The sequence below is a fragment of the Vicugna pacos genome, chromosome 4, assembly GCF_048564905.1.
Source record: "Vicugna pacos chromosome 4, VicPac4, whole genome shotgun sequence".
Taxonomy (NCBI): Eukaryota; Metazoa; Chordata; class Mammalia; order Artiodactyla; family Camelidae; genus Vicugna; species Vicugna pacos.
In genome coordinates, this window is record NC_132990.1 from 58027581 (window position 1) to 58051776 (window position 24196).

General features: G+C 38.0%; 1 long non-coding RNA gene across 8 annotated transcripts in view; it reads right to left on the bottom strand.

Moving 5' to 3' along the window:
- Positions 1-24196, bottom strand: part of LOC140696123 (uncharacterized) — a 673002-nt gene that overhangs the window by 531208 nt on the left and 117598 nt on the right. For 5 of the 8 annotated variants that reach the window (XR_012072172.1, XR_012072170.1, XR_012072175.1 and 2 more), the window contains exon 2: positions 9038-9103. This is a non-coding gene — a long non-coding RNA (uncharacterized lncRNA). Of the gene's footprint in view, positions 1-8570; positions 8656-9037; positions 9104-23289; positions 23369-24196 lie in introns of those variants that run through there. The other 3 variants (XR_012072173.1, XR_012072174.1, XR_012072171.1) reach the window with 3 other exon arrangements.

Below are 24196 nucleotides of genomic sequence, written 5' to 3' on the forward strand. Positions count from 1 at the left end.
CTGTCCTTATAAATTAAGGAGAAATACTAGATGGTTCTACCTCTCATACAGTGGTCTTTAAAGTTTAAATCATACAAACCAACATTTCCATCAAAGTCTCATTATTGTAAGCAAGCAGTTCCCTACACGTTCCCCTGTTAACAGCTATTAATTTTTACAAACTTCTTGGTGGGGATAGAGAGGATTTTGGTAAGTGCAATGATGACCAACCAAAAACAAAAACAAAAAACCCACAGACAAAAGCAGGGGGCTTAAGTTCCTTTAATATTGATAAAAGGCACTATAATATAGTTGTATGAAGGCAGCCGCCATCTTGGACTGTGAGTATGAAGGTCACACACTAGGGATGGAAATGCTGTAAGCCATAAGGAGTCCAAGCCCCTGAGGACTCTGTGGGGCTGCCATATCAGTGCTGGACAACCTATTCCCTGACTCCCTTCATGTAAGAAAATGAACTCTTGATGTTTGAGCTATTTTATAGGGTCTCTGCTAGTCCTAAGGGATTCTGCTCTTAAGATCTGTTCTGGTTTTTCTGGTTAGAACAACCAAATCCCCCATGACTCACAGTGCTGCCTGTAACATGTAAGTCTGGACAAACAGACAACCTTCCCCTGAATAATTAGCAGCCTGATACCTTAATCACAAAGCTGATGCTTTCCGCAAGGCTGTCTTTGACTTTTATGACTTTCTCTAACAAAACTACCCATTAACCCTCCTCTGACCCTATTTGAGAGCTGCTGTTTCTCTTTCAGAACACAGCTCAGCATGATGTCTGCGATTCCACCAGGTGCCATCTCTAGTCCAAACCCCCTACCATCTCTTTTGACGCACCTCACCCACTGTTTCTCATTGGAAAATCTCACAAATACCAGTTTGCACTTGCTTCTGATTCTGGGGCCCAAAAATATGCCACAGTTCTTGGATGAAGAGTCATCCTGTCAGTGACTCAACCCAAACTCAAAAGCAAACTTCTACCACCACATGACCAAACTTGATGAGAATTTAGGGTGTTGGCCTGACATACCAACCCCAGGAACGTGACTTTTTACTTAAGGCTAATCACTAACATCACACATAAGACACCAAAATAATTTTATGATGTTTCCAGCTACTTACGGTGAGGTGTAGAAGTGACATTTCAGAAAATGCCTGTCCTAAACTGTGGTGCTAAACTTTGTTTTCAAACTGAAGCCACAGAATACATTTCACATGCAGGGAAGCTCATGTGCCTAAGGATCCCCACGGGATTTGGGGTATAAGTTTTCACTTGAGTATAAATCCATATAAGGTCTTTGCTTTGAACGAGTCAGAAAACTCTGTCTCTATAACAGAATCTCTGAAGACCATTTCTAGCTCTAGTTGCCACACTCCAGCTGGTATGTGTCTGCTTGCCAGTAAGCCTCCCTAAACTCTGTCCCCACTTGACATTCTGCCACCTCAATTCCACATTCTCAGACCACAAGAGCCCTCAGAGAAGTAGCTCACCTTTTTCCAACTCTATGATGCGTGCATAGTAGAAATTCAAATCACATTAATGAATTATTTGAATAATTCAAGTTCTCTACCTAAAAAAAATTTAAAGACTGACCTAATTATAAGATTATATATATAATATTGTCATTATATATATGAATATGAAATCAATTTAAGGTGCTAGCAAATATCTGATGTAAACTCTTCCAGAAAAATTACACTTCATTTTAGGAAAGAATACATACATACACACACACACACTCTGAAATCCATCCATGAATTTCATCTTTTTTTTTTTAACATATTCCTTTTCACCTCACTTTTTCTTTCTTAATTCTTATCACCAGACATGCGAAGGTCAGGCTACAGTCAACAAAACAAAAATGAACCCTCCTCAGGCTCCTTTCCTGGAAAGGGCAGCATATGCTCAGGGAAGACTACAAATGCTAACTGGGTCACACTTAGTTGAGGCCCCTTCCCTATAAGCTGATAAAGGACTTTAAAAAAACAAAAGGGGAACTCAAGAAAAAGGAGCCTCATCCTATAAAATAAATTGTGTATAATTCATTATGTCCTTAAGCATAAATACCACAAAACAAATTGTAAATAATTTACAAGCCAAGCTACACTGTGATTCTGATGAACTACCTATCCCCCTTACCAGAAAAGACCAATAGTCTGGGCCTTTGCTGTTCTACTTTGAGACACCCAAAGTTCAACATTTAAATTAGTCTGTAGTCCTAATTTTTTTTTCCTGCTCACTGCTGCACTGACTCTTGCAAATGCAAGAAACAGAGCAAATATGTTTTACCTGTTAGGCCCAAAGACAGCTCTTCAAAATGCCTTCACTCTTGTAGGTAAGAGGGTGACATTACTTCCCAGCATTTAGAGGAGAGAGTTTTAGTAGGGTAGCCAACTGTCTAGGTTTGCCCAGGACTGAAGGAGGTTGCCCAGGACTGGAGGAGGCTACTGGTTTGCTAAGGAACTTTTGGTTTTAAAACCAGACAGTCCCATGTAAAGGAGGACAAGTTAGTCAACCTCGTGCTTCTTGGTTGAATGCCACATCACTTCTTGTTCACCTTAACAATTATCCCCACCTATGATATGATAAAAAAGATGACCAACACAAAAGATTAATCACACTTATGTTGAAAAGTAGATATCCCCAGTCACTGATTTCTCCAGGTATTGTTATTATGTGAATGCAGAATAGAGCAGTTTGGCAAACATTTTACCTGTCTGTAAACATATTTATCTGTTTTTCTAAATATTTCAGTTTTAAAAATGGTTTCTTGCTCTATTTATTTCTATCTCACTTTCAAGCATTACTCCTTTTCTTCTATGATTTTAAGAGACAAATTTTGGACTCATTTTAATAGCCAATGTGACAGAACATTTAAAAAATTATTGTCTTGAGTTACAAACATTTGTCGTTTTCTAAAAATAGCATAAATCCTTTTTGTAGAAAAATACCAACATGTGCATGTATGTTACTTAGAAAATAATAACATACTAACGTGTATATTTTATCACATACAAAGAATGTCTCCTTCCATATCAGTAAACAAAGGATTTTGTGGCCATCAAGCCTTCAGCCACTACAGCCACCCCTGACAGTGTACTCTGAGAGGATTCAGAATGGAGAAAGTAGAACACTGGCCCTAGATAGTTAAGGTAATGGAGAAAGTAGAACACTGGCCCTAGATAGTTAAGGTGCATATCAAAAGAATAATTTCAGTAAGCTCAGACTCTTGCATCTTCCCTACACAGAAAAGTGCTAAACTCATTAATGTAAGATGTCTGCTTTTCTTTAATTAGCAGTAATGTTTTGATGTTTCACCTACTTGGAGTTTGGGGGGTTTTTTTGTTTTGTTTTGTTGGCAAAAACTCCTGTATCTCCTGGCTTCTCCCTTACATATTCAGAACAGCCTCTCAGAACTGAGAGGCTACCTCCTAGGCTGAGGTCCTCAGTAAGTTTATCAAATAAAGCATAATTCTCAGCTTTAGGTTGTGTATTTTTTTTTCAGTTGACAACATCCAGGTAGAAACAAATAAATTATTATCTCTGCTTTCAAAATCTAGAAGGAAATAAATCAAATGTTGGCAGTGTTTATTTCTGAGGAAGTGGGATGTGAGATTATGGTCTTTTTTGCTTGTTTGTATTTCTGATCTTTCCATAGTAAGTATGAATAAAAAGAAATAACAGTATAAAAAAAAAAAGAAGAGGATCTGAAATTTGGAATTTTATGAGTCTAGAAATTCATTTTTTCCTCTTAAAATTTTCATAATCGTTTCTCATTCAATTATACTTCCCCTCTTGCTTGGCTACAATTTTACTTTTGCAACAGTGTAAAGGATATTTAATTTATTTCAACTAATCTCTTATTTTTGCCACTTAATTTCATCCAGCTAATCCTCTATTACTGGTTACTTAATTTTTCCAGTGAATCACCTATTATCAGATATATAGATTATTTCAGCTTTTCCTTGCCACAAACAGGGAAGCACAGGAAGTACAAAAATCACCTTTATGATGCATTAATATTAGATTTATTTGAAAAAAATAATGATTGTAAAATTTAATTGTTTACCAAATCATCACTTCAGCCCCATCATTATGCTGGCCAATTCTTCTTCACCAAACTGCTTTGGCCAAAATGTTTTCAGTCATATCATCTAGAATCCCAAAGAATGAGTTACACACTCATTTTGAGGAGAAACATAGAGAAGATAAACAAGCTTAAAGAGGGTAAGAGTACTGAGATGTATTGAAACCATCATTACTTTAAAGACATTCAGATTTACTGAGAGCATTCTTGAGGGTGTGAGGGACCAAGGCCATTACAGAGAAATCTCTATAATCTCACTCTTCTTCCTTTCTCTACCTACACCTCCCCTTCCAGACAGCATCCCAGATTAAACAACCACCATTATGTCCCCCAACATCCTACAAACTTAAAACACTTCTCATTTTTATATTAACGTTTATATATTCCAAACATTTTCCTTCACATTGTAGTGCCCATTCTACCAGTTATGAAGCTCTCACCTGCCTGTTATCCTAACTCAAACTGGCTCAAGTGAGAGGGAAATTGGTCATTTCACATGACAAAGTCCAGACGTCAAGCAAGCTTCTGGGTTTCTTGGTTCATTGACAGGTCTGTATCATCAAGAGCTTTCTTCTAACTCCCCACCCTGCAGCCTTAGGGTGTCAGCTTTGTGCAGAGACTGCCTGTTTCCAGGGCTGAAAACGGCTACCAGCAACAACCAGAAAGACTAGGAAAAATTGCTCTTCCAACCATGGAATACTGTCAACACTCCATATCCCCAGATTCTACATTTGTGGATTCAACTTACCGTGAATTGAAGATATTTGAGGAAAAAAAATTCCAGAAAGTTCCAAAAAGCAAAATTTGAATTTACCAGCAACTATTTACACAGCATTTACAACTGTATTTAAAACTATTTACAGAGCATTTGCATTGTATTAAGTATTATAAGCAACTAGAGATGATTTAAAGTATACAGGAGTATATGAGTAGATTACATGAAATACTACACTGTTTTATATAAGGGATTTGAGCATCCCCAGATTTGGGTATTTGAGGGGGTCCTGGAACCAATCCCCCAAGGATACTGAGGGACAACTGAGTACAGCTTCCATTTGGTCTGATGTGATCAATTTAGGACACACATTCTACCCAGAACCAATCAACAGTTGCCAGGAAGATGCCATGTGTTGACAGACCTAGACTCAGAGTAATTAAATTTTACTCCCAGAGCTGGGAAGGTGGTATAAGTAAAATCAGTGTTCTCTTGGGAAAGAGCAAAAGGGAAGACATGCAGAGTAGGGAACGAACTGAATCTATTAGACATTTGCTACATTTTCCTTCAATGATTCCTTCATTTCATGTTGATTAAATTACTAAGCCAGCTGCTGCCTCTCTGCCTCACTGGGCTTCGTAGTTGAATTATAGTATGGTAGGGAAGAGCTCTGGAATCCCAAGGTCATGGTTCACCACCCAGTTCTGCCACTTTCTTCCTTTGTGAAGAAGCCTTATGAGCATCAATACATTATTTGATCTCTCTGTGCTTATCCCCACAACTGTAAAATGGTCATAACTACTATTTCATTTTGCTGTTATATGGGTTTCATAAAAGAGTCCATTCAGTACCTGACTACAGTGATGATTTAGAAAATGTTAGTTTTTCTTATTAATATTTGTAGGTTAATTGAATGCAAAATGGTAATCTTGATAGTGGTTCTCAAAGCATGGTCCCTGGACCAGTAGCATCACCATCACCTGGGAACATATTAGAAATGTGTATGTTCAGGCTTCACAGCAGACCAACTGAATCAGAAACTCTGCGGGTGGGGCCCAGCAGTCTTGGTTTTAACAAGGCCCCCAATGATTCTGAAACCCGTTCAAGTTTGAAGATCAGCTGTATCTAATATATACTCAGTGCATTTTCCTTTTATAATCCCAACACCAACTCTGCCTCCAGTCAAATTGCACCAGTCACCATTTCTAGAAAGTGCCTTACAATCCTCAAAGTATCTTCACCCTTGGTTTTCCCTCTCTCTGCTGTGCTACCTCCACTGTATCCCTATCTTTAAAGCTCAGCCCAAATGTTACCGTACACAGATGTTACATCTGCCTGGAATGCTCTTCCTCTAAATCTCTGCAGGGTTGAGCCCTTCCATTTCCAAGGTCTCAGATAAGATAAAATGGCACCTCTTTAGAGAGACTTTCCCACACCACCAAGTCCAAAGTAGCCTGAGTCTCCCTCCATCACATTACACTGTTTTATTGTTTCCAGAGCACTTAATCACTATCTGAATGTGTTATTTATTTGTTAATTGTCTCCACCAAGATATAAGAAATGTAAAGGCAGGAACTTTGTCTACTCACCACTGTATAGATCCTTAGCACCAGAATAGTGCCTAAGAAACAGTAGGCACACATTAAATATTTGTTGCATGAATGAAAAGATAAAATGACAGTGAGATTTCTATAATACCAACATAAGGGCCAAATAAGCTGTGTTATGCATGCTTCTCACATGATTCAAGTCATCACATTATGGCTAACAGACTCAGAAATCTCTGTTCTGAGGTCAAAGAATTACAGCTCCTACATGGTACAGAGGGCAGGAAGTCCCCAGTTGCTTCCCTCCTCCATGTAAGCAGATAGGAAATCAGCCAGACAGTTGTATTTGCTCTTATCTGTATATCTATTCAAGGCTTTCCCCATGGTCTTGGTAATTTGTTTAATTACACTGACAACTCAGAAATTTATTCTGCCTCCACATAAGCCCTATTTCCTGACACCTTGATGTTTCTGGAGATGAAGATCAATTTGTCCATCTCTACCTCATGATAACCCCTTACATCTGTAAAGTGAGTAATGATGTCAAACCTCACTTTCTCTTTTCCAAAGTGAGTTACTCCAATTCCCTTCATCACTCCTCTGAGGGCCCATTTAAAAATGTCTACTAGTTTTCTATGGAGCCTCTCCAGAATTTTCCATTATTTATAAAATGAGGACATTCAAACTGGGAGCAATGATAAGAAGGATTCAGAATGGTTTTATTAAATTAGAGGTGCTTGCAAACTCTGTGCTGCAGTGATAAAAGCCAGAAATACTACAACAAAAGTTCAAGTCCCCACTTAGCCACTTAGACCACTGTACTTTAGACATACAGTCTTAACCTTTTTGATCCTCACTCTGATGTCTCTAAAATGGAAGTTCTTTCTCTTCAAGATCTTTATGACAAACACATAAGAAAACATACATGCTAGTGTGTAAAATGTGAAATGCTTTACAAGCACAAGTAACTGTTTAAAGAAATAGTATTTTTCACCTCTCTTTAAGGTCAATGCAGAGGTCATTACTAATAAATTCTATTTTGCATAAAGAAAGGTACCAGTTCTAAGCGAGAACACTAACCCCATCCCCAATAGTTCTTTCAAGGGTCTACTTATGATGAAGCAGGGCTCATGCTCACAATTTCCTTTAGCTCATTACCAGCATGCTACTTGTTGACCTTCACTAGAAGAATGGCTGCATTGGACATTCTGGGCAGAGTTCTCTTACATATCAAGGGGAATCAGAATAAATATATTCTGTATATTCTCCTGTTAAAAAAACAGATTCATCATCATGGTAAATGTGGTGGCCATGAGAGTATATAACTACAGAGAGAACTGACCAAAGGCCCCAGCTGCTACTCTGGAATCCATCACTTCTTTGAGATGAGGCCACACTTCCCACAAGCTCTTCCCAGCCAATTACTGGGCTCAGAATAGCTTGGGTGCCCCATTCCTGAAACACAGGACATGCAAGTACTCCTCTATTGGTTGACTTTGGTTCAAGGTTGTCTCCCATTGCCAAACTTTCCTTGGATGGAATAGCCATCTAAGATGTTTCCACTAACCTCCTTACCCATCTCCTTTCCTCAGGTCAGACCTCCACCATAGTTGGCCAGCTCTGCCAGCTTCTCCAGTCCTATTCTACTTTTCCTCACAAATATTTCCCCTAATAAAATCCTTGGCATCTCTTTCTTAGAGAATCCAGAATAATGTTGTAAACAAAACACAAAATGAAAGCACACAGCTTTCAAGGAAATTTTACATCTATAATCACATCTATTCCTTTTAAATATCCAATAAATTACACAAAAGGGGAATTGGAATCCCCACTGTTTATATGAAGAAATAAATAATCAACATCAAATAATTGACCAAGATTAACTACGTCATTTTTTTCAATAGCTTCTCCATCTTCTAGTCTTCCATGTTTGGTGTTCAGAAAAAAAGCTTTAAATTTACTTTCCCTTTTGATGATTATTTTTCTAATATGAATAATAATAGCACCTATAATTTATTAAGCAGGCACTGTGTAAGTGCATTACATATACTCAGTTTTTCACTTAATCCTTACAACTCAAGAAGGTAGGTACTGCCTCCTTTATATAAGTGAAGAAACAGCTTCAAGAAGTTAAGCAACCTGCTCAAGATCACTCAGCTACTAAGCAGAGGACCCAGGACCAGCCCCTGACTCTAAATCTAATGTTATAAGCATTAATAATAATACCTCAAATGTGTAGAACATTTTCTAAGCACCTCTACATGCAGTAGGAAGTGGGGCTGATATTCACCAGTAACTCCCGCTGCCGAGTCTGGAGAAGACAAGAATTAGGGAAAGGAATAGGGCTGACAGGCAACAACAAGGAACAGGCAAGGACAGAAATGGACTCATGGACAGAGAATACAGACTTGTGGTTACCGGGGTGGGGGGCGGGGTAGAGGGTGGGAAGGGATAGACTGGGATTTCAAAATTGTAGAACAGATAAACAAGATTACACTGTATAGCACAGGGAAATATACACAAAATGTTATGATAAATCACAGAGAAAAAAATGTGACAATGAGTGTGTATATGTCCATGTATGACTGAAAAATTGTACTGAACACTGGAATTTGACACAACACTGTAAAATGATTATGAATCAATAATAATGTAAAAAAAAAAAGGAACAGGCAAGGATGAGAATGACTAACCTTCTTTCAACTTCTTTAGCTCAGGTTGCAAAACAGTTGCTCACGGCCATCTGTAATCCAAGGGCCCTTATTTCAAAGAAGGTATGAAAAAAATGTAAGTTTTTATTTAAGAGATTTCCAGAAAATATTTGCCCAGGTAACTGTCCCAAAATTATTAGATGGAAACCAGCTTTCTACCACCTACCAGCCATGAAATGGGGAAGAAAGCATTAGGCACTCACGGTTATCCATGATCCAATTCATAGCCTCCTCTCCAGCTTCATCTCTCATGCTGTTTTACTTGATGCTTAAATACAACAGTATCCCTACTGTACTGACAAATGCCTCTGTACATTTGAGTATGCAGTTTGCTGTCTAATTCACCCTTCCTTCCCCTCCATCTCCAACTCTAGAACTATCATTATTCTCTCCCATTGTTCCCTATTCCTTCTCTTCACTGTAACTGCAAAACTTTACAAATGGGTATCTATTTACTTATTTGTTATTTAAATCTTGAATTTGTAGAAAACACATCCTCAGCTCATCATGCTACTTGAGAGCAAGGACCCAGGTTTATTAAATTGGGTATTTCCAAGGTGTTTGGTGCACCCGTATATCCTCAAATTTGCTGAATAAATGAATGAACAAGCAAGTTCAGGAAGGACATTAAAAGAGAGGGAATTATAAAATAGTAGAGATTTATAGAGATTAAATATTAGTTGGTCTCCATAATGACTTGTGTCCAGGGAACTCTAAGTGCTTTATAAATATTAATTTACACTCTATTCACATGAAGAACTCTTTATCTGTAACTTAGAAGCAAAGAAAGTAAAGCCAATTGAAGTGATTTTTCCAAAAACAACATAATGAGTTAAATAGGGAGCTTCGGTCTTGACTTGAAAAGCTTTATTTTATACTGTCTTGTTCCCAAAAGATTTGAGGTGGCTTTGAAAGACACAGACAGTTACACAATTTAGAGTGTCCACAAAAACAAAACAAGCCAGTTGCTCAGGAGAAGCACGACTATTCCTGGTACAAGGTCTAAAAGAAAATTTTCCCTTGGGTCCTCACAAAGAGTAGCAAACCACATCCTCAATCACATCCTCCAGGACATGTAACAGTGAGACTCATAGGGTTGTTTGTAGCATTCCTCAGTGTGGGCTGATGGCACAAAGCCAAGGCTCAGATCCATGGAGCAATTCTCCAAGGAGCCAAATCAAGACAGCCCAGGTGTGCAATTCTCTGATGGTCTGTCTTAATCCAAAAAGGACATCTGGAGATTCTGGAGGAATCATTTAACAGCATACCCTTCTAATGCTGGGCTCTGTAAATTTTACTTCTCACACGAAAACTTCTAATAAACATTAAGTAACAGTGATTAAAAATGGCCACCATCCAGAACACAGTCAAAAGTTGTGGAGTTATGGAGAGTTCCATATGATTTATCAGTCAAATGACCTGGGGAAGGTGTAGGTTAAGCTGCTGTATTAAAAGGACCCCAAAATACAATGACTTAGATAAAACTAAAGTTTATTTCTCTCTCATGTTACAGTAAAGATATAGGAGAGTTGTTCAAGGCAGGTGGGTAGCTCTGCCCGACAAGTTCATCTAGGGGTGCAGGCTGGCAATGTGCCTCTGCCATCCTCAACAAGCAGCGCCCTTTCAGTCCAAAACGGCTGCTCTGGTTGTCGCCATTTTAGAGCCAAAGGAAAGAGAGAATGAAAGGCAAACAGCTTTCCTGTAAAAATGTAATCTAAAAGTCACACATATGAACTATTTGATCATTTAGTGACATGGACACATCTGTCTGCAAGGAAGACTAGAGAATGGAATCTTTACCTGGGCAGCCTCATATGTGCCTAAAACTTGAGGAGATTATATTACATCCAGGAAAAATGGGAGAGTGGATAAGGCAAACCATCAGAATCTGCCACAGGGAAATGACATCTGCTTAAACAGAATTATCCCCAGATTAAAAGCCAAACCACTACCAGCCTGAGGGAAATAAAGACACAACTATTACAGGTTCAAGTTTTCTACATTCTTGTGTTCTATTCAGTGCATAGACAATGAAGGATCAAGACTCCAAAGTTCTATATTATATGAATGGCTATACTCATTTTAGACAGAAAAGAAATGTTAAGTTGTTGTTTCTAAATGTAGTATCAGATATTAAGAAATGTCATTTCCTTGTGAACCCTCCAAGATAAACTAGTTGCAAAATGTAAGCAAAGGTAAACAAGCAAGATGACAACCATATAGGATTCTTACCTCTAAGCTAGTTAAATGTCAGAGAGCTTTTACCAAAATTCGGTAAATTGGTTTTGGAATAGGTGACCTTAGACGACCTCTCTCTGGCAGCCATTAGATGACTGCATCAGTTTGTCTGTCGGGGTATTCTTAGTTTGAAACAATAAAATCATGATGAGGTCAGCATGTTGTTATTCTCTCTGTCTAGGGAGGTAGAAAGCATCTGCCTATATCATCCAAATGGGATGTCACATTATTACAAGTTTACAAAAATTGGGCAGCAGAATTTATGACTTACCCACTGAAAATCATCTCCTTCCTCAGGAGACTGCTCTTGTGCCTGCTGACTTCCATGGTAATATTAGGGTTTACATTCTATATGAGCTTTAGTCTACATGGACATAGATTTTTCTCCCATAAGCAACTCCTTTCCACAGAGTGAAAGTTTAAGAAAGAGTCAATAAAAGATAAAACTCTTAGTTTGTCCTTCCTAATTTTCTCCACAAGGTAGTAAAGAATATAACAATGGCCAACAGGGCTTAAAGCTGATCTAGTCCTCATGTAACAGATTTGGCCTAGGAAGCCTACATTTGTACTTTGTCAGAAGCAAACAGGTACTTCATCTAGACATCAGGTAGACAAGTGTACAGGTCTATAGTTTGCGGGGAATAAGTGATTGCTGTATTAAATATGGAGGGGCCTACATCCTATCAGTAGGGTTTCAAGTATACTCTCATTACTAAAAAAAAACAGCCAGTGTAACCCTGAGTATGTATGTATGTATGTATGTATGTATGTATGTATGTATGTGTAAAGAACGATGTGCTAACAGAGTGAGGTTCTATTTGGCATAATTTGGTAAGGGCAGAAGGAAAAGAGAACTAAAATCTGTTGAGTGTACCTATCTGCCAGGGGCAACACTATGTCCTTTATCTTTGTTTTTTGCACTTATTTCTCACGACAACCCTGTGAGGCAGGCATTGTTATCACCATTTTAGAGATGAGGAACCTGATGCGAAATGACCTGCCAAAGGTCAATATTGCTCATGCACAGAGAAGCTAGAATTCAACCCAGTCTGACTGCACAGTGAATGCTCTTTCAAATAAATCACACTGCTGAACTGGGATTCTACCTATTCCTCACTTATTCCATGCACCACAAATTCTATGTGACCACAAATGAGGCTTTGGTCTACAAAGTTCAAGTAGTGATCCCTAAAGGGGCTTTTAATTCCACTACAATTCTGCTAGTAGGCTCTTTGTCTGTCATATTTTGCTGTTATATTCATCACCTAAAATGGTGCCTGTACCCTCTCCTCACCACAAAAAAAGTTTTTTTAATGAATGACTGAGACTAGTCACTTCTTTTTAACAAGGATGGTATACTATTTCCAGAGAAGTCCCAATGTCTCTAACTGCTTCAATCTCAACTTGAATCTCTTTAATATACAAATTCTGTCTGTAATGCACTTCATAAAGTTCAACAACTATTTCTAGTATTGTTATTATTAAACTGTCATTTATTGAACATTTACTATGCTCATGGTATTGTTCGAGGTACTTTCATGCACTATCCCATCTAATCTCACAGAAACTCTACAAAGAAGGTATTTATTTCATTCATGAAAAAGCTAAGGTGTACAATGATTCAGTAACTAAAAGGACTCGACCCAAAGCTACTCAACTCCAAGACCAATGGTGGACCTAGAAAATTTAACATCTGAAACAGATCATTTTTTAAAATTTCTACTTCTATACAACAAAATTATTTTCAGTAAGTCTAATTAAAATAAGCATTATTTTAAGAGAAGTGATTAAGAAAGAATAAATTTCAACTTTAAAATTTTCAAGGTCAGTAGGATATTTCACAAATGCACTAAAACTTGCATCCACTAAACAAAAAGATTACACCCTACAGTTCATCTGTGATCTCATCATTTTAAATTTTAAGCACAAATAAAACTTCTAAATGGTCACACAGAGTAACAGAATGATGTAACTTAAATTCTGTGTCTTTGTCTTCACAATCACCGTGCTATCATTGTTTATTTCAAATCTTTGGTTTTAACACAGGAATAGGTATGCTACAGGTACTGGAGACACAAAGCACATAGGAAATGAGCAGTAAAGATTCCAAACCATTATGAACTTTACTCTCAAAACCAACATATATAGCTGAGTCCATGTGTACTAAGCATTAACTATATAATCCAGAGTTTTTAAAATTAATGTAGAAGATAAAATTCATTAAAAAGTCAGATGTAAAAATACGTTACTATGAAGCTCACATGTATATTATTAGCAGTAACCCTCATAATTGTTTGAAACTTAGAAAAGATTTTCTCAAGGCATACTGTTATCACCAGCTTTGTTGAAAATTCTAAATGCTTATGATAACAAAATGCAAAACAACATTCCGTTCTTTTTATTACTGTTTTTAAATTCTCTATAGACAATGCACCTCATATTATCTGCACCTGAGGCTGAACCTTCCCACTACCACTCTCCTTGGTAAGTCACTGACAAAGACAGCTCTCAGTCATGCAGTCACTACCTATTACTGCGCTCACTGTCTTTACTTGAGCTCAACTGTGCTCTTTCCTCTTTGTCCTTTAAACTCATGCAAATATCCACATGGTAGAAAGACTGATTCTTCTCCAATGTGGAGCCCTATGAATACCTCCCCGCTTTTAGAAGGAAAAAGAGTTTCTGGCCTCAGTCACCTTTAAGATTCACCTGTTCAATCTCCCTTTAAGGCCCCTGTGACCTTAGAAAAGACTGCCTCACTGTAAGCACTATAGTGACAATCGATCTTCTTCCTGTGTCTGTTAGTGTAAGTTATGTGCATAAACTAATATAATCTGGAAATGAGGAAAAATCACTTTAGTCACTGTCCACTTAGTGAAAAGTAAACTCAACATTTTTTAATGTTCTTTTACAATTGCTGAACATATCCAAGAATCCCTCTGAAAATGTACCTTAAAATAAAACACTAAATGGATAAAACAGAAGTGAAAGGGAAAAAAGAAATAAGGAGAGATTTAGAATAATTTTGGTTGTCAGGAAATTTTGTGAGAAAAAACAGTTGTGCTTAAATTATTTTTGTGCATTATACAGTATGATATATGTATTCCATATATATTAGAGAAAATTTCTAGTGTCTATATGATGTCAATAAATATTTCATGAATGAATGAGTTTGTAAAATAAATATTATTTATACTGAGTCAGAATATTTTGTCATCTGTAGCTCTTTCTCCTGAAATGATTCACACAAATTGCTGCCAGATTATAATATTCATCCCCAGGGAAATTTTATCTCTTGACAATTCCTCTCCATTCATTAATCCCTACAGTAAACTGAGATAGTTAATAGTCATTAACTTCCTCATTTTGGAAATGGCAATACTGAGACATGGTGACAGGGTGGAATTACTCCCTTAAGTGCCTCAGGGTGAGTGACATACATACATACTCAGGGTGAATCCCTGAGACTTGCTAGGAATAGAGCTCCAGGAAGAATCACAGAATCTTGGGGTGGAAGGCACCTCAAAGACCGTCCTACCTTCCTTACCTCAGCCTCAGCAAATGCTACGTCCCCACTAGAGTCTTCAGCCTCCATCGGCAATACCTCAAGAACACTGAGTTCACCACCTGAGTTGAATCACCCTACTGTGGGACATCTCTGACTATTAAAAAATTCTTTCTTGTGTGGAGCTGAATTTTGTCAGTTGGTATGTCTACTCTTCTTTCTGAGGCTGAACAGAACAAGTCTAGTCTCTGTTTCATCTGACCTACCTTCAAAAATATTAAGGCAGCAAGCATTTCACAGTCGATTATCCCAGTTCTCTCTACCAGACCTCATGTGATGCAGTCTCAAGTCCTCTCACCACCCTAGTCACCCGCCCTGTAATAACCTGTCCACACAGGAGGGAAGGCTTTGTGATCAAAAGCATATCTCCTAGAAAACTGGACTTTGCTAACTCATTCTTGCTTTTCCTTGCTTCTTTCTTTCCTCAGAAGCAAAGAAAACACAAGACATCAGAGAATTTCTGCTCTAGATCTTCTCAACAATGCCAACTTTCAATTCATTTCCTAGCAACCAAAGTAATCTTGTGGATGAGGTTCCACTGATTCAGTCAATGTCCTGCAGAGCATAAAACATGATGTGGCTCTTTAGGCAGTGAAGGATGAAGCTTCAGTCAGAAGTCACCATCTTATTAAAGAGAAACGAAAGATTTTGTTTAAAAAAAACTTTTATGTGAATATTTTTTACATAAACAACCCAAGAGTGATGGTAATAAACATTAAAATGAAAAAAATACACCCAGAACTTCATCAGTCACTAGAATGCCCTTTTCATTTTTCTGTTTTGCCTACCAATTCTTGTCCACATGCATAAGCATATTTATATTTACATTTTCAAATCCTAATGTAAGTTTTGGATCCATCCTGTTAAATCTAACATTATATTGCAAGTTTTATTCATTTTGCTTCACAATTTTTATTGTTATTATATTGGATATATAATATTCCTCATAATATTACAGATAATCTACTTAATTCATTCACTGTTACAAGACTTTTTAATGAATTTACAAAATGTTCTTATTATAAACAGTGCCACAAATTTTTTAATGCTTACCGCCTCTTCATTCTTTAGGCAAAGTATCATTATCCCCACTGTACAGATTAGTAGGTCAAAAAAGATAAGCATTTTTACAGCTCAAAAAATATTCTGACAATGAAAACTATTTTTAATGGACTGGTTAGCCCTATGAGATGAGAATATCTATCCGTTACTAAAAGTCTAGTATGCATAGACTCTGCTCTGAAGGCTTTAGGAATAGAGTTCCATTTTCACCCTCAAAAGAATTTAAGAGGAAACTGTTTTATCCCAGCATTAGAAATGAGGAAAAGGAGGTTTAGCTAGGAACTCTGAAAGTATCATTAATTTAGAGATTGAGGATTTGAACTCAAGTTCTTCTGGCTCTAAAACCCATACCCACCAAAACTCAGTTTGCTCAACTATAAAGCAAGGAATTGAACTAGATAATCTCTTAAAGCTGTCCCAGTCAAAGTATTCAGAAGATTTCCAATAGCTACAGATCATGATGATCCTTTCTCAGCAATAACATTCTGTTAGTTGAAGTCTCCCTCCTGGATAATGCGGGAGCTGTTTCAGCACTTCTTTGCTTATAAAAGATGCTGATAGCAGGCATTTTTCACTGAAGCTCCCTCATTGGCAATAGCAGTTCTAGGTGTCACCTTCATATCAGTAACTCTTATGAACGATCTTGTATTATGTGAATTCCCTCCTTTGATCATTGCATAATAATTTTGCAATTTTTCTCAGTCATTAGTAAGTCTCTTGACAAAATGCTTCACTTTTTGAAATATACCTACACCATCTTCCTGATTCTCCTGTAACTTGTTTTTGTTTTGTTTCTAAATGTTCTCCTGTGAACAAATGAGTTTTACCTCTGCACTTGTATATAATACATAGAATTTACTCTTGAATCATTTGGGGAAATAATCTGTAAGACATGCAATTTGTTTTGCACAGTGCAATTTACAATCTTAGATAATATGATCTGGAAGAAGAGACTCCCTATCATTGTAACTTTAGCTTTGGCTGACCATCCATCCAACATCACACAGTCCATGTATTTTCCACACTCTATATTTTCTGTACATATAATTTCCTCAAAAAAAAAAACCAAAAAACCACACACACATACACTGTTAAGTACCATCGTAAACCCTCTTCCTGAGTGAGCTGCCATTCACCAGAAATATCCGGACATGATAATAATGACCATCAGTCCAACAAACTAAGAGTACGGGTTCAATAAACACTGGTTAAACTCAGAAGGGAAGGAGTTTCAGCTCTTTGGTCCCCTGTGGCCCCTCAACCTGAAGGTTCTCTAGTCCTGGCTATTGTATTTTCAATCTATAATTAATAGCACAGTCTTTTTGATGAGTTTGCATGTAGCAGGCTAGGCTTGAATCTGATGTTTTTTAACTGAAATGCAGGGAAGACATCCAAAAGCCAGGGAAGAGACAGGAGACAAGGGAAACGGGAGCACTGTCCCATCTTACCAGCTTTCCTTTCCCACAGAGTCTACTGGCTGAAACAGAGGGTGTTCACATTGCAAGGGGAGGGGAGGGGGGCAGGGAGTGGAGAAAGGGAGAAGAAAATGAAAGTGACTGTATTTGCTTAAATATAAACAAACCAGGTACACAGTATCTTTGTAAAACCCTGTTGCTAATAAACACATAAGCAATCAGACTGCATCTGGGATTTTGCAAATAAAACAGCAGAGACAGTCCCTGCACTCAAGGGGCTCCTGGTCTGAATTCCAAAAAAACAATGCAAGAGTGGGCTGGAAAAGCAAGCCTGGCCATGTAGGCAAAAGGAAATGTCCATGAAGAGAAGAGAAGCTCGCTCAGAAGCTCCTGAAAGTTTGTCAATCTCTGAACTTAAATCAGGGCCCTGCTTCTGACTCCCATCTGTGAAACAGGACTAACTGTAACCACTAGGCAAGATTACGGTGAGTGAGAATTAGGTGAAACAAAGTATGGTAAAAGAACACTGTAAACTATGAAGAAACATGCAAATATAAATTAAAACTTGAGGTTTGGAAGCAGAATTCCCCTAAAAATGTCATATTCAGTCTTTGGATCAATAAACTTCACAGCTTCCTTTGCCCCTACTGTTAACTATATATTAATATTCATTGAACATCTACCTAAACACCACTCACATGTATATGAATTAACTTTAATACTCCCTAAAATTTGCCATGTAAATATCATTATTCCCAATTTACAGATAACAAAATATAGTTCGGATGAAGATGACAACAGATTTGGCATTTATTTTGCTCATTTAATCATCTTTCCATAACTTTCCTAGTCTGTTTTTAGTATTTCTTACAACATAGTTCTACCAGAATATTGAGACTGAGTATCAAGATCCCAGCCCCATTCAATAATTTACTTTATTTCATTAGTTCACTCATTTAACCAATATTTACTGAGTCCCCACCAGGTGCCAGGGATTGCCCCAGGTGCTGCAGAAAAGAGAAGGGCTCTGCTCTTGTTTACTTCTATATGAAGAAGACAGATGATAAACAGATAAACAAATACATCAACATGATACTATCACATAGTGACAGGTGCTGTGAAGAACATTTAAATACATTCAAATGATGACTAAGTGAATGAACAAAATTGTCATTTATCCTATTAAAAAGTTTGTATTTTCCTCAGAAAATGTAAAATGGAATCTGTATAGTCCCATCCATCATGTTTTTCTGCCAAAGACACATGAGCCTTAATGCAATCCCTATCCAATTACCCAGGACATATTTCACAGAACTAGAACAAATCATAATAAAATTTATATGGAACCATCAAAGACCTAGAATTGCTAAAGCATTACTGAAGAGAAAGAAAGAGGCTGGAGGAATAACTCTTCCAGACTTCAGACAATACTATAGAGCTACAGTCATCAAGACAGCATGGTATTGGTACCAAAACAGACATATAGACCAATGGAACAGAATAGAGAGCCCAGAAATGAACCCACAAACTTTTGGTCAACTCATATTCGACAAAGGAGGCAAGAATATACAGTGGAATAAAGACAGTCTCTTCAGCAAATGATGTTGGGAAAACTGGACAGCAGCATGTAAAACAATGAAGCTAGAACACACCCTTACACCATATACAAAAATCAACTCAAAATGGATTAAAGACTTAAACATAAGACAAGATACAATAAACCTCCTAGAGGAAAACATAGGCAAAACATTATCTGACATACATTTCAGAAATTTTCTCCTAGAAGAAATAAAAGCAAGAATAAACAAATGGGACCTAATGAAACTTACAAGCTTCTGCACAGCAAAGGAAACCAGAAATAAAACAAGACGAAAACCTACGGAATGGGAGAAAATTTTTGCAAGTGAAACCGACAAAGGCTTGATCTCCAGAATATATAAGCAGCTCATACGACTCAATAAGAAAAAAATAAACAACCCAATCCAAAAATGGGCAGAAGACCTAAACAAGCAATTCTCCAAGGAAGACATACAAATGATCAAAAAGCACATGAAAAAATGCTCAATATCACTAATTATCAGAGAAATGCAAATCAAAACTACAATGAGGTATCACCTCACACCAGTCAGAATGGACGTCATTCAAAAATCCAAAAATGACAAATGCTGGAGAGGCTGTGGAGAAAGGGGAACCCTCCTACACTGCTGGTGGGAATGCAGTTTGGTGCAGCCACTACGGAAAACAGTGTGGAGATTCCTCAAAAGACTAGGAATAGACTTACCATATGACCCAGGAATCCCACTCCTGGGCTTGTACCCAGAAGGAAATCTACTTCAGGATGACACCTGCACCCCAATGTTCATAGCAGCACTATTTACAATAGCCAAAACATGGAAACAACCTAAATGTCCATCAACAGGTGACTGGATAAAGAAGAGGTGGTATATTTATACAATGGAATACTACTCAGCCATAAAAACCGACAACATAATGCCATTTTCAGCAACATGGATGCTCCTAGAGAATGCCATTCTAAGTGAAGTAAGCCAGAAAGAGAAAGAAAAATACCATATGAGATCGCTCATATGTGGAATCTAAAAAACAAAAACAAACAAACAAACAAAAACAAAGCATAAATACAGGACAGAAATAGACTCATGGACAGAGAATACAGACTTGTGGTTACTGGGGGGGGTAGAGGGTGGGAAGGGATAGACTGGGATTTCAAAATTGTAGAATAGATAAACAAGATTACACTGTATAGCACAGGGAAATATACACAAAATGTTATGATAAATCACAGAGAAAAAAAATGTGACAATGAGTGTGTATATGTCCATGAATGACTGAAAAATTGTGCTGAACACTGGAATTTGACACAACACTGTAAAATGATTATGAATCAATAAAAAATGTAAAAAAAAAAAGACACACGAGCCAAGAGCCAAGATAAATGTTTCCTGCAACCAATATAGAGTTATCAATGTCAAAGAAATTATGTACTTTGGAGGTATGCAATTTTATCCAACAATCCTCTTTAAAACATCCTCAGCTGTTTATACCTCCCCTCAGTTGCCTACCAGCCCAAGGCTATGAAATAAACTGGAGACAGTTCTGAAGAACATCCTGTCTGCAAATAGCTTCACTGTGATAAAAGCCCATTATAGTTAGGCATGATAGGATCCAGAATCTGCACGTTTCCTATGAGGAACACAGAGACGTGGGTACGACTAACAGCAGAAATAAAACTACTTTGTGCCAATATGAGAGAGACACAAATATCATTCAGGAACATCTTGGGGAAGTGTCCTACAAAATCCATATGGTTTCTTGGCCAAGGTTTTTTGGTTTATTACCATTGAAAATTAGTTTAGTTTGGTTGATTACATCGCAAATCATAATATGTACTGCAACCTTCTGTGGTCTTTTTTTTTAACTTTTTTTATTGATTTATAATCATTTTACAATGTGTCAAATTCCAGTGTTCACAATTTTTCAGTCATTCATGGACATATACACACTCATTGTCACATTTTTTTCTCTGTGATTTATCATAACATTTTGTGTATATTTCCCTGTGCTATACAGTGTAATCTTGTTTATCTATTCTACAATTTTGAAATCCCAGTCTATCCCTTCCCACCCTCTACCCCCCCCCCCAGTAACCACAAGTCTGTATTCTCTGTCCATGAGTCTTTAGATTCCACATATGAGCGATCTCATATGGTATTTTTCTTTCTCTTTCTGGCTTACTTCACTTAGAATGACATTCTCTAGGAGCATCCATGTTGCTGCAAATGGCATTATGTTGTCGGTTTTTATGGCTGAGTAGTATTCCATTGTATAAATATACCACCTCTTCTTTATCCAGTCACCTGTTGATGGACATTTAGGTTATTTCCATGTTTTGGCTATTGTAAATAGTGCTGCTATGAACATTGGGGTGCAGGTGTCATCCTGAAGTAGATTTCCTTCTGGGTACAAGCCCAGGAGTGGGATTCCTGGGTCATATGGTAAGTCTATTCCTAGTCTTTTGAGGAATCTCCACACTGTTTTCCATAGTGGCTGCACCAAACTGCATTCCCACCAGCAGTGTAGGAGGGTTCCCCTTTCTCCACAGCCTCTCCAGCATTTGTCATTTTTGGATTTTTGAATGACGTCCATTCTGACTGGTGTGAGGTGATACCTCATTGTAGTTTTGATTTGCATTTCTCTGATAATTAGTGATATTGAGCATTTTTTCATGTGCTTTTTGATCATTTGTATGTCTTCCTTGGAGAATTGCTTGTTTAGGTCTTCTGCCCATTTTTGGATTGGGTTGTTTATTTTTTTCTTATTGAGTCGTATGAGCTCTGTGGTCTTCTAATGATCAGAATAAGTTGCAAAACATCAAGCATAGCTTCTAGGTTATGACATATGTAAATCTTCCTGGTACATTGCCAACGGAGTGCCCAAGATAATGGGATTAGTGTCTTTAATGAGAGTAATTCAACTTCCTCATTTAAAAAAGCACTCTCAATAAATAACCCTCATTGACAGTTTACTGCTCCTTGGGTGGAGAAGTAAAATAGCAAGAGCACAGTATTTGGAAATTAGGACCTAATTTGACATACATCTCTGCTATTGCCTGGGTGAGTCATTGTCTATAAATTATTTATCCTCTTTGAGTCTGTTTTCTCATCTGTAAAATGGGGATAGCAATACCTATCAATCAGCATTTTTGTGAGGAATAAGTAAAGGAATGTGCACTTACACACATCACAAAAGGCAACACATAACTGGTCATGGTCACTCTTGAGGAGCCCCTGCTACAACTACGATGTTGTAAGGATCCCTTACAACCAGGACGTAAGACATGTGCCAATCTGGAAGCCTCAGCAACTCTATTTGTACATTCTTTTTCAGCACGAAAAAGCAGGATATTTAGGCCTTCTAGTATTAAAATGTATAGTAGAAATGACAGGGCATTATCTGACCTGTGTTCCTGTCACCATTACTCAGGGTATCTCAACTTCAAGTTAGGTGCAATAAGAATCATCATAAGCACTGAACAAATATTTCATTCATTCATTCATTCATTTCCCATCCATCATTAGATGTCATACACTCATTCAATAAGTCTATTCTGAGCTCATTGTTGTGCTAGGGACTGTTTAACAGCTGGGGTCACTTTCCAGGAGGGGAGGAAAAGTCAGTGATTGCAGCACACTACGATGAGGGCAATAACAACACAACAATGATAAAAGTTAACTCTGCTGATCAAGCTTCTGGTTGTAAGCATCAGACACCAACTCTGGTTTATTTAAGCAGAAAAGAAATGGGGCGGGGGGGGGGGTCTGGGGGGCAGGGAGATTGCTCACAGAATTTCTGGGAAGCTTGGAGAACTAGATGCCAAAAATGAGCAGGAACTAAGAGAGGCTACACAACAGGACCACAGCCCAAATCCCACCACAGGGAAAATCTGGTGAGGACACTGGGCTGATATTGTTTCCACAGCTACTCTGGCAAACAGGCTGTTCTTGCTGCTGCCAAGTTCAACAGGATAAATCCCTCAGGTAGTGCAGGGAGATGCAGTATTCTGAAGACAGGGCATCTGATAAGCCAAGCCCAAGCCCTGGGTCCCAGTGGGGAGGGTAAACAGCAGGTTTGAAGGTGGGCATGGGTGGATAGTCTTTCCAGGACTCATCCTGAGGGAATCTTCCAAATACAAGGACAGATTTCAGATGCCAGCCAGCCAAATGTTAACTGAGTGCTTTCTATGTGCCAGAGATTGTGCCAAGCAATTTACATGCAATATCTCATTGGATCCTCATAGCAATCCCGTAAGACAGTACTTTACTATCAAACTCGACTGATAAACTGAGATTTTATCTCCAGCTCATGCACACATCTGTACCTAGAACAGAATCCCAGAAGAGATTCCAGGTCATTCTATCATTAAAGGGTACACATACCTAATCTCAGGCATTAGAGAGTGACTCTGGAATTCCTTTGCCTTCACTGAAAAAGTAGAGGAAATGAAGTGAGCAGAACATCCTGACAACTTTCAGCACCATTTTTCTAAGTTGATCCCACCATTCTAACTCTAGAATCCACAGAGTACAGAATTTTCCAGGGGCAGGAGGAATTCCAAAGAGAGTTCTCAATCTGGCATAAGCCTAAGTACTAAGTGATGATCCAAGTATTTGTGGAGAGTGATCAGTGCCCAGCTCCTGACAAGTCTGGTGAAGGTCCAGATTTACTGAGACCTTCCCCCAGGCAAGAACAGCACGGAGCAATACTCAGTACCTGATTCACTCAGCCCAGGCCATTGCCCCGAAATCTCACCACACATTAGCATTAGCACCAACTCAGTGGGCATGACTGGGTCATACCTTCTCACATTAAATTTTTAAGTGTCTTCAGTTTTTTCTAAAGAGAGAGAGGTATGTTTTTAATTTTAGAAAGCAGTACATATCAACAATTGTTAAATATCCCCCAAAATCCATTCCTTCTTTCTATTTAGTATTAGAACAGACACACACCTCTACTCTGAGTTTTAGCAGAACACATACCCACTTCACCAGAAACACATTTTCCAGACTCCCTTGCAGCTAAGTGTGCCCAGGTGACTAAGTTTCTCTCAGTGGTATGTAGGTAGGAAGTGAAGTGTACAACTTCTGGTCACTTTCTTTACAGTAAATTGCGTGTCTTCCAATCATTTTCTTTCTCCCTTCTCCCTTAGAACGTGGACATTTTGTTGGCAAGAAACTTGACTAGGTAGATGCGGAAAACATTCTAAAAAATGCTGGAGCCACAATAAAGGAGGAACCTAGGTCCCTGAATGACCTCACAGAGTTGCTCAGTCTTTCTGGGCCATTT